At 35.3% G+C, this 9,387-nt stretch overlaps 2 non-coding genes across 2 annotated transcripts; both read right to left on the bottom strand.

Moving 5' to 3' along the window:
* Positions 1-4,614: 4,614 nt before the first annotated feature.
* Positions 4,615-4,686, bottom strand: trnaw-cca (transfer RNA tryptophan (anticodon CCA)). The gene has a single exon. It is a non-coding gene; the product is annotated as a tRNA-Trp (tRNA).
* Positions 4,687-5,068: 382 nt separating this feature from the next.
* trnaw-cca (transfer RNA tryptophan (anticodon CCA)) lies at positions 5,069-5,140 on the bottom strand. Its single transcript has one exon. It is a non-coding gene; the product is annotated as a tRNA-Trp (tRNA).
* Between the last annotated feature and the right edge of the window lie 4,247 nt (positions 5,141-9,387).

Here is a 9,387-nt window from a genome sequence, read left to right as displayed (position 1 = left end):
TAGTGCATGTTTATCGTGCTTGTCTTTATTGTGTAATGCGATGACACCTGCCTCTGAAATCAAGTGCCGGCCGACAGCCTGTGTGAGAGTGAGAGACAGTCAAGGACACAAGCATCACCTGCTGCAGTGCTCATACATGTCACTTTACAATCAGACGCACAACTTGGACTAGGCAGCATGAACACCTTACATTGAAACAAGAAGATTTTATAGTGTACACAGCAAAATCGCCAGTGTTTAATTAACACCCCTAATTAACACACTACAGGGTGTTAAAAGTAACACTGAAGCAGTTAATGAGATAATTAAGTGATTAATTAAGTGATGACTGACCATTAGTGGTGACACCTAATCCTAATAAACATAATCATTGAAGGAAAGCTAAAACAAAAAAGGTAAATTAATGTTTTATAGAATGTTTCGTTTTAAGTCACCATGATGGAGTTCAGTGTTTGCTTTAGTTGGGCTCTTGAGCCTTTACTATTTAATATTAGTTTTTCTTTGGTTGTTCCATCTTTGTGTTTGTAAAGCACATTTGTTGTGGCAAGAGAAAATGTGATCTGGTCACAATATATTTTGATGATTCTTGATGTCTGTGTGGGTTTTTAAAAAACTTCAGATTACAAAAGCACTGCTGGATCTCAAGCTGTAACATCAGAGATGTACTGTAAAGAAAAATTAATAAAACATCTATATAACCAGTTAATGTTGGATGTAACCAGTGAATCAGGCCACTATACAGTGATAGTGTCATCATCAAAACACAACCATCGTGACCTAGCCTGTGTTTCAAATTGCATCGTAAGCCTAAGTTGATCGTCAACTTATGCTTATGGGAAAAACAACCCAGATCATAGTTTCTCTGACCATAACAAATGTGCTTTACAAACAAAGCTGAAGTAGCCAGAGCAAAACTGATATTAAAAAGTAAAGGGTCAAGAGCCCATCTAAAGAAAATGCTGATCACCATCATGGTGACTTGAAACTAAACTTTCATTAAAACATTAACATCTAAACATCTGTTAATGATCAGTAAGAACATTTGTTGATGTATGACAGAAATAAACAAAAAAAGTGTAATAATGTTTAATGGCTAGAAGTCAGTTGTAGTTGTTGCTCTTTTTTTCTCTTCTTGTTGTTTCTCTTTCCTTCAATGATTCTGCTTATTAGCACCACTAATTGTCAATCATCACTTAATTAATCACTAATTATCTCATTAACGTTTCAGTGTTACTTTTAACACCCTGTTGTGTGGACACATATGTAAACTGAGGGGTGTTAATTTAACACTGGGGATTTTACTGTGTACCTTACATACTGTATATGTTTTGCATTTGTTGGTATTTTTATTAAGTTTGCTTGTTTTTACCAAATGCTACTCAGAGAGTTGAGATAAATTCAAATGGAGATAATTAGGAATAAGGAATAAAAAAAGGAATTGCTGCTTTTCATATATTGAAAAATATATGACAATATATTTATTTTGTTATACTAATGTGTTTTTACATGAGTTACTTTTACTCAGTTGGGATATGTGTCTACACAAAATATTTGAGTTGAATTTATGAGGAAAGTTGCGTTGGTATTACTTAAGCTTGCATGTTGAAAACATCTAAGCCTGGTTTCACAGACAGGGCTTAGATTAAGCCAGGATTAGGCCTTAGTTCAAATAGGACATTTAAATAGCTTTTATAAATGTACCTTAGAAGAAAAACATTACTGCTGTGCATCTTGAGACAAAACAGTGGCATTTTTAAGATATGGTATATTTTAAGATATGAATGAATATTTTAAGAATGTCAATGCAAGTTGCTTTCAGTTAAAACAGATCAAACATGCATTTTAGTCTGGGACTAGGCTTAAGCCTTGTCTGTGAAAACAGGAGATAAAGTCTAATTGGTCAAACACAAATTAGTTGACTCTTAAATACTTAAAATTCTGATGCAAATAATTGCCTCAAGAGTTAAACCAAGGCAATATTTTACAGTGTGTGGAAACTGATTGCCTTAAATATCTCAAGCATTTTTCAATTTTAAGTTGTTAAAACAAAGACGATAGACTGTTTTGTTTGTCGCTGTTATGGTGATCAGTGTCTTTTTTATATTATTTTTTTCTGGCTGCTGTAACTGTGTGTCTGTAAAGCACATTTACTATTGCAAAGGAACTTAAGGAAAATTCTGGGGATGATGATACCATCATATAACCTAATTCAGGGATTCCCAACCACATTCTTGAACCATATGGCCCATAGAAACTGTTGGGTGTGAATGACAAAGAAACAGCATTTCTCAGAGAAGATTGCAGGGTAAATTGATCTCTTGTGGGAGGTCCTAACAGTTTTCTTTTGTTGTCTGAACCAATGATTGAATTCAAAGTCTAATTGTTGATGACATGGGTGATGCATTCATACATTATGACTTATAGCAGTTTACAGCTTTTTACACTACAGCTTTACTATATGAGACACTAAACAAAAACTATTGAGCTGTTCTAGACACACACAGACATCAAGAATCAGCATATGATTCTCAACAATGGTGACAATCAACAAAATATTCAGATTAACAAAACAAGCTACTAAAAAGTGACAACAAAAACAACAGCAAAAGTAGAAGAAAATAGTAAGAATAAAAGAAATTACTAAGACGATTCAGATCATAATTTATTCATGGTGCAATGCATGCTGGGAGCCATAGATAGTTTTGATTGGTTCACCCAGAATGCACTACAACAAGCTTTCTGATCGTCACCATTGTTGAGATTCATACACTGATTCTTGATGTCTCTGTGTGTGTGAGTGATAGAGTAGTTTAAACTTTCCCAACAACCAAAAACATCTGATGAAATGTTTGTTTGGTTTTCTTTAACATACAACAATGTGGTTTAAAAAACATAATTACAACAGCCAGAGAAAAACTAATGTTGAAAAGTCAAGAGCCCAACCAATGTAAACACTGATCACCATAATGGTGACTTGCAAATGATGGCACTTTCCTTCATTGAGTTTTCCACATTTCCACGTTGAGTCTATTTGTTAACTGCAGGTGTTCATCACTAATGCTCAATCAGCACTTAATTATCTCATTAACTTTAACACTGCTTCAGTGTTAAATTTAACAATCTTGAATGTGGACAATAAGAGTTAATTTAACCTTTTTTGTTAATTTAGGGGTTTTCCTGTGTAGTGAGTCTAAAGGCCTTGATTAGCTGGTTCAGGTGTGTTTAATTAAGGTTGAATCTCAACAACATTGACATGCTTCATGCATTCTGGGAGCCATACTTGAGTTTTATTATATGATAATTCCCAGAATGCATTACTGCATGGAGTATGTCACCGTTGTTGAGATTCATATGCTGATGCCAGCAGGGGGTGCTGCTCATCTTGCAGTCTGAGTGGGTCTTAATGTCCAGTATGGTGTTCAACTGTGCTGTACTAAAAAGGCGTCTCTGTGGTTAATATAAACCCCAGAGCCTTTCTCAGAAAGACTAGGGGTGTAACCCTGGTATAAAATAGTCCCTACATCACACTCCCCACCAATCATCACATCCCCTGACCCTGGAGTTGCAGCATGAAGCTTTTTGTTGATGGTCACCATTGTTGAGGTTTATATGCTGATTATTGATTTCTGTGTTTATCAAAATGATACAGTAGTTCAAAACTTTTATGTGCTTATGCTTTTAAAAAGCCTTACTTATTGCTGTAATAATGTTAGATCATGGTGTGTCTTCACAGAGCTGACAATGTAAGATTTAAATGTGCTAATGCAACTCATTTATGGTCATTGATTAGACTTCAGGTGAGATCAGGCTACTTTATGATGATTAGATTTCTATTAATAATTAGCCAACGTCACCTGATCAAGTTTTGATTTGTTTTTTATTGCTACAACAAATGTGTTTTATTTGGCTGTTACAGAGCAACAGTGTGAAAATTCTTTAAAATTCTATTTGCCACCCAGCAAAGGTATTATAAAGTAAGATTAAAGAAGAATGCCATTACTGTTAAGCACAAAAAATACTTTTTATTTCAATAAAACATTTTAAAAAGCATTTATATTTCTGAACTGAGTTATAGTTTTATGTTAGTAAGTGGGGTTAAAAACTGCTCTGTGCATAATGGCCCAGTGTGTGAATGGTGTGGTGGTGTGTTTCCGACCGGGTGTGACTGGCAGCTCTGTGCCAGAAAGTCCAGGGACACTTTTTAGTCCCAGTCTGCGCCTGCTTACAAGCTATCTGATTATTATTATGCATGCAAACACGATCACAGTCACAGCATCAGCTGGAACATGCTGACCCCTGGGATAGATCTGTATTATTGCAGGAGAGTTTAAGTGCAAGGAAAAAAATAATTTTTGATCCATTTATTATCATTATATTTTCAATATTTTTTTAGACTAAAAAAAAACAAAAAAACAAAGAGCCAAAACGTTGTTCATACTTATAAGTATTTTTTTTTTATGTATCTTTGGTAATGCACAGTCAACTGTCCATTCCCAAACTCTACATGAACTGACCCACGCTTGTGTAACGGTAAGATTTATTTCTCTGGAATTCACATCGAAGTATTATCTACGTTCTCTTAATCTTTTCTACAAGTAACTGTATAATAAATATTGACCCCGACGTGATTTGAACACGCAACCTTCTGATCTGGAGTCAGACGCGCTACCGTTGCGCCACGAGGTCTGTGACGACACAGCTACAATTTTATTGTGTGTCAGGCTGTTATGTTTCAGGGTGAAATGCAAGTTCTTCATAAGTGAGCTGGTGCATGCATTGTGCTCCAGCGCCATCTACTGATCTGCCCAGTAATTATGATTTAAGGTTTAAATATTATACTAATTATTAAATATCGACAAATGATTTAAATTAGAATGTACATAGATATTCGCAACCTGTCCAGGATCAACTAATCTCATTAAATGATTCTTATAGAATTATTATTTTTAGCAAACGAAAACAAGCACAGCTGTTACTACATATATGGCTTAATTGCATAATCGTACTCGGACTATAATGTATGTTAATTTAACAACTTTATAAGATGTTAGTGTAAAGATTAAAGTTTTGACCCCGACGTGATTTGAACACGCAACCTTCTGATCTGGAGTCAGACGCGCTACCGTTGCGCCACGAGGTCTTGTGGTCAGCGGCCGGATTTACTGCTTTCGACTGCTAGTAACTGAGAAAGAGCAGCATCGGTAGAGATGTAGTCAAGACCAGGCCTGCAAGACCCAGAGCAAAACCAAGACCATTCTTGGAGTTAATTAGATCATTAAAAGGATAGTTCACCCAAAAATAAAGATTCTATCATCATTTACTCACCCTCAAGTTGTCCTAAAACTGTAACCAAAATTGATGGGCACCATTAATTTTCATATTATGAAAAAAATACCATGGAAGTTAATGGGACCAGAAACATACAATAAGCTTTTTTATTGTGGAAAAATAATTGATCACATTGTTAAAAAATAAAATAAAATAAAATGTTGATTTCCATCATGACCAAGAATTTTGACACTAATAAACTTTTTTCAAATGTTTGTGAACTTTTAATAAGACAATAAAGAGCATGAAAAAAATATTCAAGTAAAAACAAAAACGAGGTAAAAAACAATGAACAGAATGTTTATTATGAATAAAGCAAAACAAAACACCTAAACATTATATTCAAAACATGTCTGCAATATAATTTCAACTATGAAAATATTTATCAAATATAATGCATAATTTGTGTAGTATTAAAAATAGAATGTGCAATATAATTGAGACTTATATTGTAGCAAAAAAATGTAGCAATCACAAAACATTTACAATAAATAAATAAATATAAACAACAATATAGCCAGTCAGTCAATTAATAATGTAATATGACTGTAAAGAAAACTAAAATAAAATCAAGAAAAATTTACGTTTCCTAATTGCATGTTGATGTAAGTCTTTAACGTAAATAAAAAATATCATAGGTCACAAGTTGCAACTAAATATGATTGCCACTCATATCGTCATGGTGTGTACAACCGAACTGAACAACAGTGACGTCATCAGAAGCACGAGACACATACTTTAGATTGTTTCTCTTCACCGGCATTCCAGACTAGAGTCAACGTGTACTGATCCTCCAATACACACCAGATATGGGATGAGAACTATTAATAAAATCAGCGTGAGCTTGGGAATATGAGTTGAGTATCAAACTCACGGGGGATTAGGTGAATGAAGCAGCAATAGCCGAAATACAGGTGCTGGTCATATAATTAGAATATCATGAAAAAGTTCATTTTTTTATTGTAATTTATTTTAAAAAATGAAACTTTCACATATTCTAGATTCCCTACATGTAAAGTAAAACATTTCAAAAGTTTTTTTTTTTTAAATTTGTTGATTAGAGCGTACAGCTAATGAAAGTCCAAAATCCAGTATCTCAAAATATTAGAATATTTACATTTGAGTTTCATTAAATGACCATCCCTACAGTATAAATTCCGGGTATCTCTTGTTCTTTGAAACCACACTAATGGGGAAGACTGCTGAATTGGCAATGGTCCAGGAGACAATCATTGACACCCTCCACAAAGAGAATAAGTCACAGAAGGTCATTACTGAATGGGGTGGCTGTTTACAGAGTGAAATATCAAAGCATATTAAATGCAAAGTTGACTGGAAGGAAGAAATTGGGTAGGCAAAGGTGCACAAGCAACAGGGATGACCGCAAGCTTGAGAATACTGTCAAGTAAAGCCGATTCAAACACTTGGGAGAGCTTCACAATGAGTAGAATGAAGCCGGAGTCAGCGCATCAAGAGTCACCACACTCAGACATCTTCAGGAAAAGGACTACCAAGCCAGTTCTGAAACAGAAACAATGTCAGAAGCATCTTACCTGGGCTAAGGAGAAAAAGAACTGGACAGTGAACAGTGGTCGAAAGTCCTCTTTTCAGATAAAAGTAAATTTTGCATTTCATGTTGAAATCATGGTCCCAGAGTCTGAAGGAAGACTGGAGAGGCACAGAATCCAAGCTGCTTGAAGTCTAGTGTGAAGTTTCTGAAGTCAGTAATGATTTGGGGGGGCCGTGATGTCTGCTGGTGTTGGTCCATTGTGTTTTATCAAGTGCAAAGTCAATGCAGCCATCTTCCAGGAGATTTTGGAGCACTTTATGCTTCCATCTGCTGACAAGCTTTATGGAGATGCTGATTTCCTTTTCCAGCAGGACTTTAGCACCTGCCCACAGTGCAAAAACCACTTCCAAGTGGTTTGCTGACCATGATATTACTGTGCTTTATTGGCCAGCCAACATGCCTGACCTGAATCTATGGGATATTTTCAAGAGAAAGATGAGAAACAGTCGATCCAACAATATACAGATGATCTGAAGGCTCAATAGTGCCTCAGCAGTGCCACAGGCTGATCACTTCCAGGCCACACTTCACTGATGCAGTAATTTGTGCTAGGAGCAAGTCATTTGCTGTAATATGTGCTGCCGATCAAGTATTGAGTGCACAAATGAACATACTTTAAAGAACTTGAACTTTTCTGTTTAGCAAATCCATTTTTTGATTGATCTTAGGAAATATTCTAATATTTTGAGATACTGGATTTTGGACTTTCATGAGCTGTACGCTCTAATCATCAAAATTTAAAAAAAAAAAAACTTTTGAAATGTTTTACTTTACATGTAGGGAATCTAGAATATATGAAAGTTTCATTTTTAAAAATAATTTACAATAAAAAAATGAACTTTTTCATGATATTCTAATTATATGACCAGCACCTGTAGTAGTTAAAGATCAGTTCATTAGGCTCTAAAGCAAGTATCTTCATCCCTAAAGCCAAGATTCACATATCCTCTTGAGGGAGAAGTTGAAGTCATCTGACTCCAATGGTGGGAATTCTTGTGTATCTGAACAATGGAAGATGGAGGAATGTTTAGAAAACCTGTATATATATATATATATATATATAGGCCTATAGAGTACCTCAGGGATGACGTGTTTTTGTAGGCCAACCCAGAAGTTAGCGGCGCACCGGTTCCCTCGATCGAAAGCCTATACATTTTTCCCATAGACTTTTGGAAAATCACAAAAAATAAGCTCTGTGTTTAACAAACGGTTATGCCACTTACACGTTTTGTCTATCAAGATAATCTTTACAAGTTAACACAACATTTATACATTTTGAAGCCTAAATAAAGTCGTCAGATATCAAAAGCTAACAGTAGGCTATAAACGGACTACAGCACACCATGGTCGCGGATCAACGTCACCACCACCAAGCTTCCTCAAACTTTATTTAGAAAACAACTTTATTTAAAAACATGCTCGCTGATTATGATCTGTGCTGTGTATGAGTACTTATCCACTTTTTCATGAGAAATGCTGTCCAAATGTCCTGTTTGTCATGATGACGTCTAAATTCCCCGCCAAAGGAAGTAGTCCCTTTTAGCAATTTGTTAGCGTTTCTAAGACGCAAAGGTTTAAATCACAAGCGGGTTATAACTGGTGTGTTTTATGTCATAGATCAAAATGTGAAAATATTTAGAGGCTTTGTTAACCACAGACCTTATTTCAGGCGATTTAGCAAAAACCCATTCAAAAAAACCCATAGACTTGAGGGGGATGGAACCGGACGTCCTAAAATGCTAACTCGCTTCTGGGTTTTGCCTACAAAAACACGTCATCCCTGAGGTACTCTATTATGTATTTTTACAACAGTTCTTTCGGTTCTTGAATCTGATTGGCTGAGACCCGTGCGATATTCTATAACAGCCCTCCTACCTTTTCACCGTTTGTATCACTCCGCTTGAAGCGACTGTCATGGCGGCTGAGCAAATTTACTGTAATTTTTGCAAATACTACATTTGTTGTTCCACGAACCATAGTTTTAAGAGTTTTTCAAGCGAGAATGTAGTTGTTTAGACAGATCGCATAAGCATAGCACATATTTTACAATTTGTTTAAACGTTTTTGGAGATGTGAGCTCCAGGCCATCAGTGGCCAGTAGTGCTTCAGGGATTTGACTCTTATAGTGGTTAAACATGAGATATAATTCATTTTGGGCACATAAATCAGGCAATCTTTGGTCTTATTAATCTATGTTCCTGAGCAAATCTAATTGGGCTATGTTAAATTTAATAATTTTATTTTAAGGCTATATCTTTACATCCTGGAGAGCACTGCTTTTGTACGTTTGACTGAATTGTACAGTTGTGTTTATTTCCTATTGTCATTTATAATGGCTACTGTTGCTAATTTAAATATTGTTGTTCAATAAATATTATTTTATATAAATAATATGTTGTGTTTGGTATTGAGAAAGGGTCCAATAGTGCGTAATATGGATTGAGTGAAAGTTGCATTAATACGCCATTAGATGGCGGCAAACTTTACGA

Source organism: Ctenopharyngodon idella, chromosome 23, assembly GCF_019924925.1.
Source record: "Ctenopharyngodon idella isolate HZGC_01 chromosome 23, HZGC01, whole genome shotgun sequence".
Lineage (NCBI taxonomy): Eukaryota > Metazoa > Chordata > Actinopteri > Cypriniformes > Xenocyprididae > Ctenopharyngodon > Ctenopharyngodon idella.
Note: the sequence above shows the minus strand (reverse complement) of the source record. Positions and strands in the feature narration are given on the sequence as shown.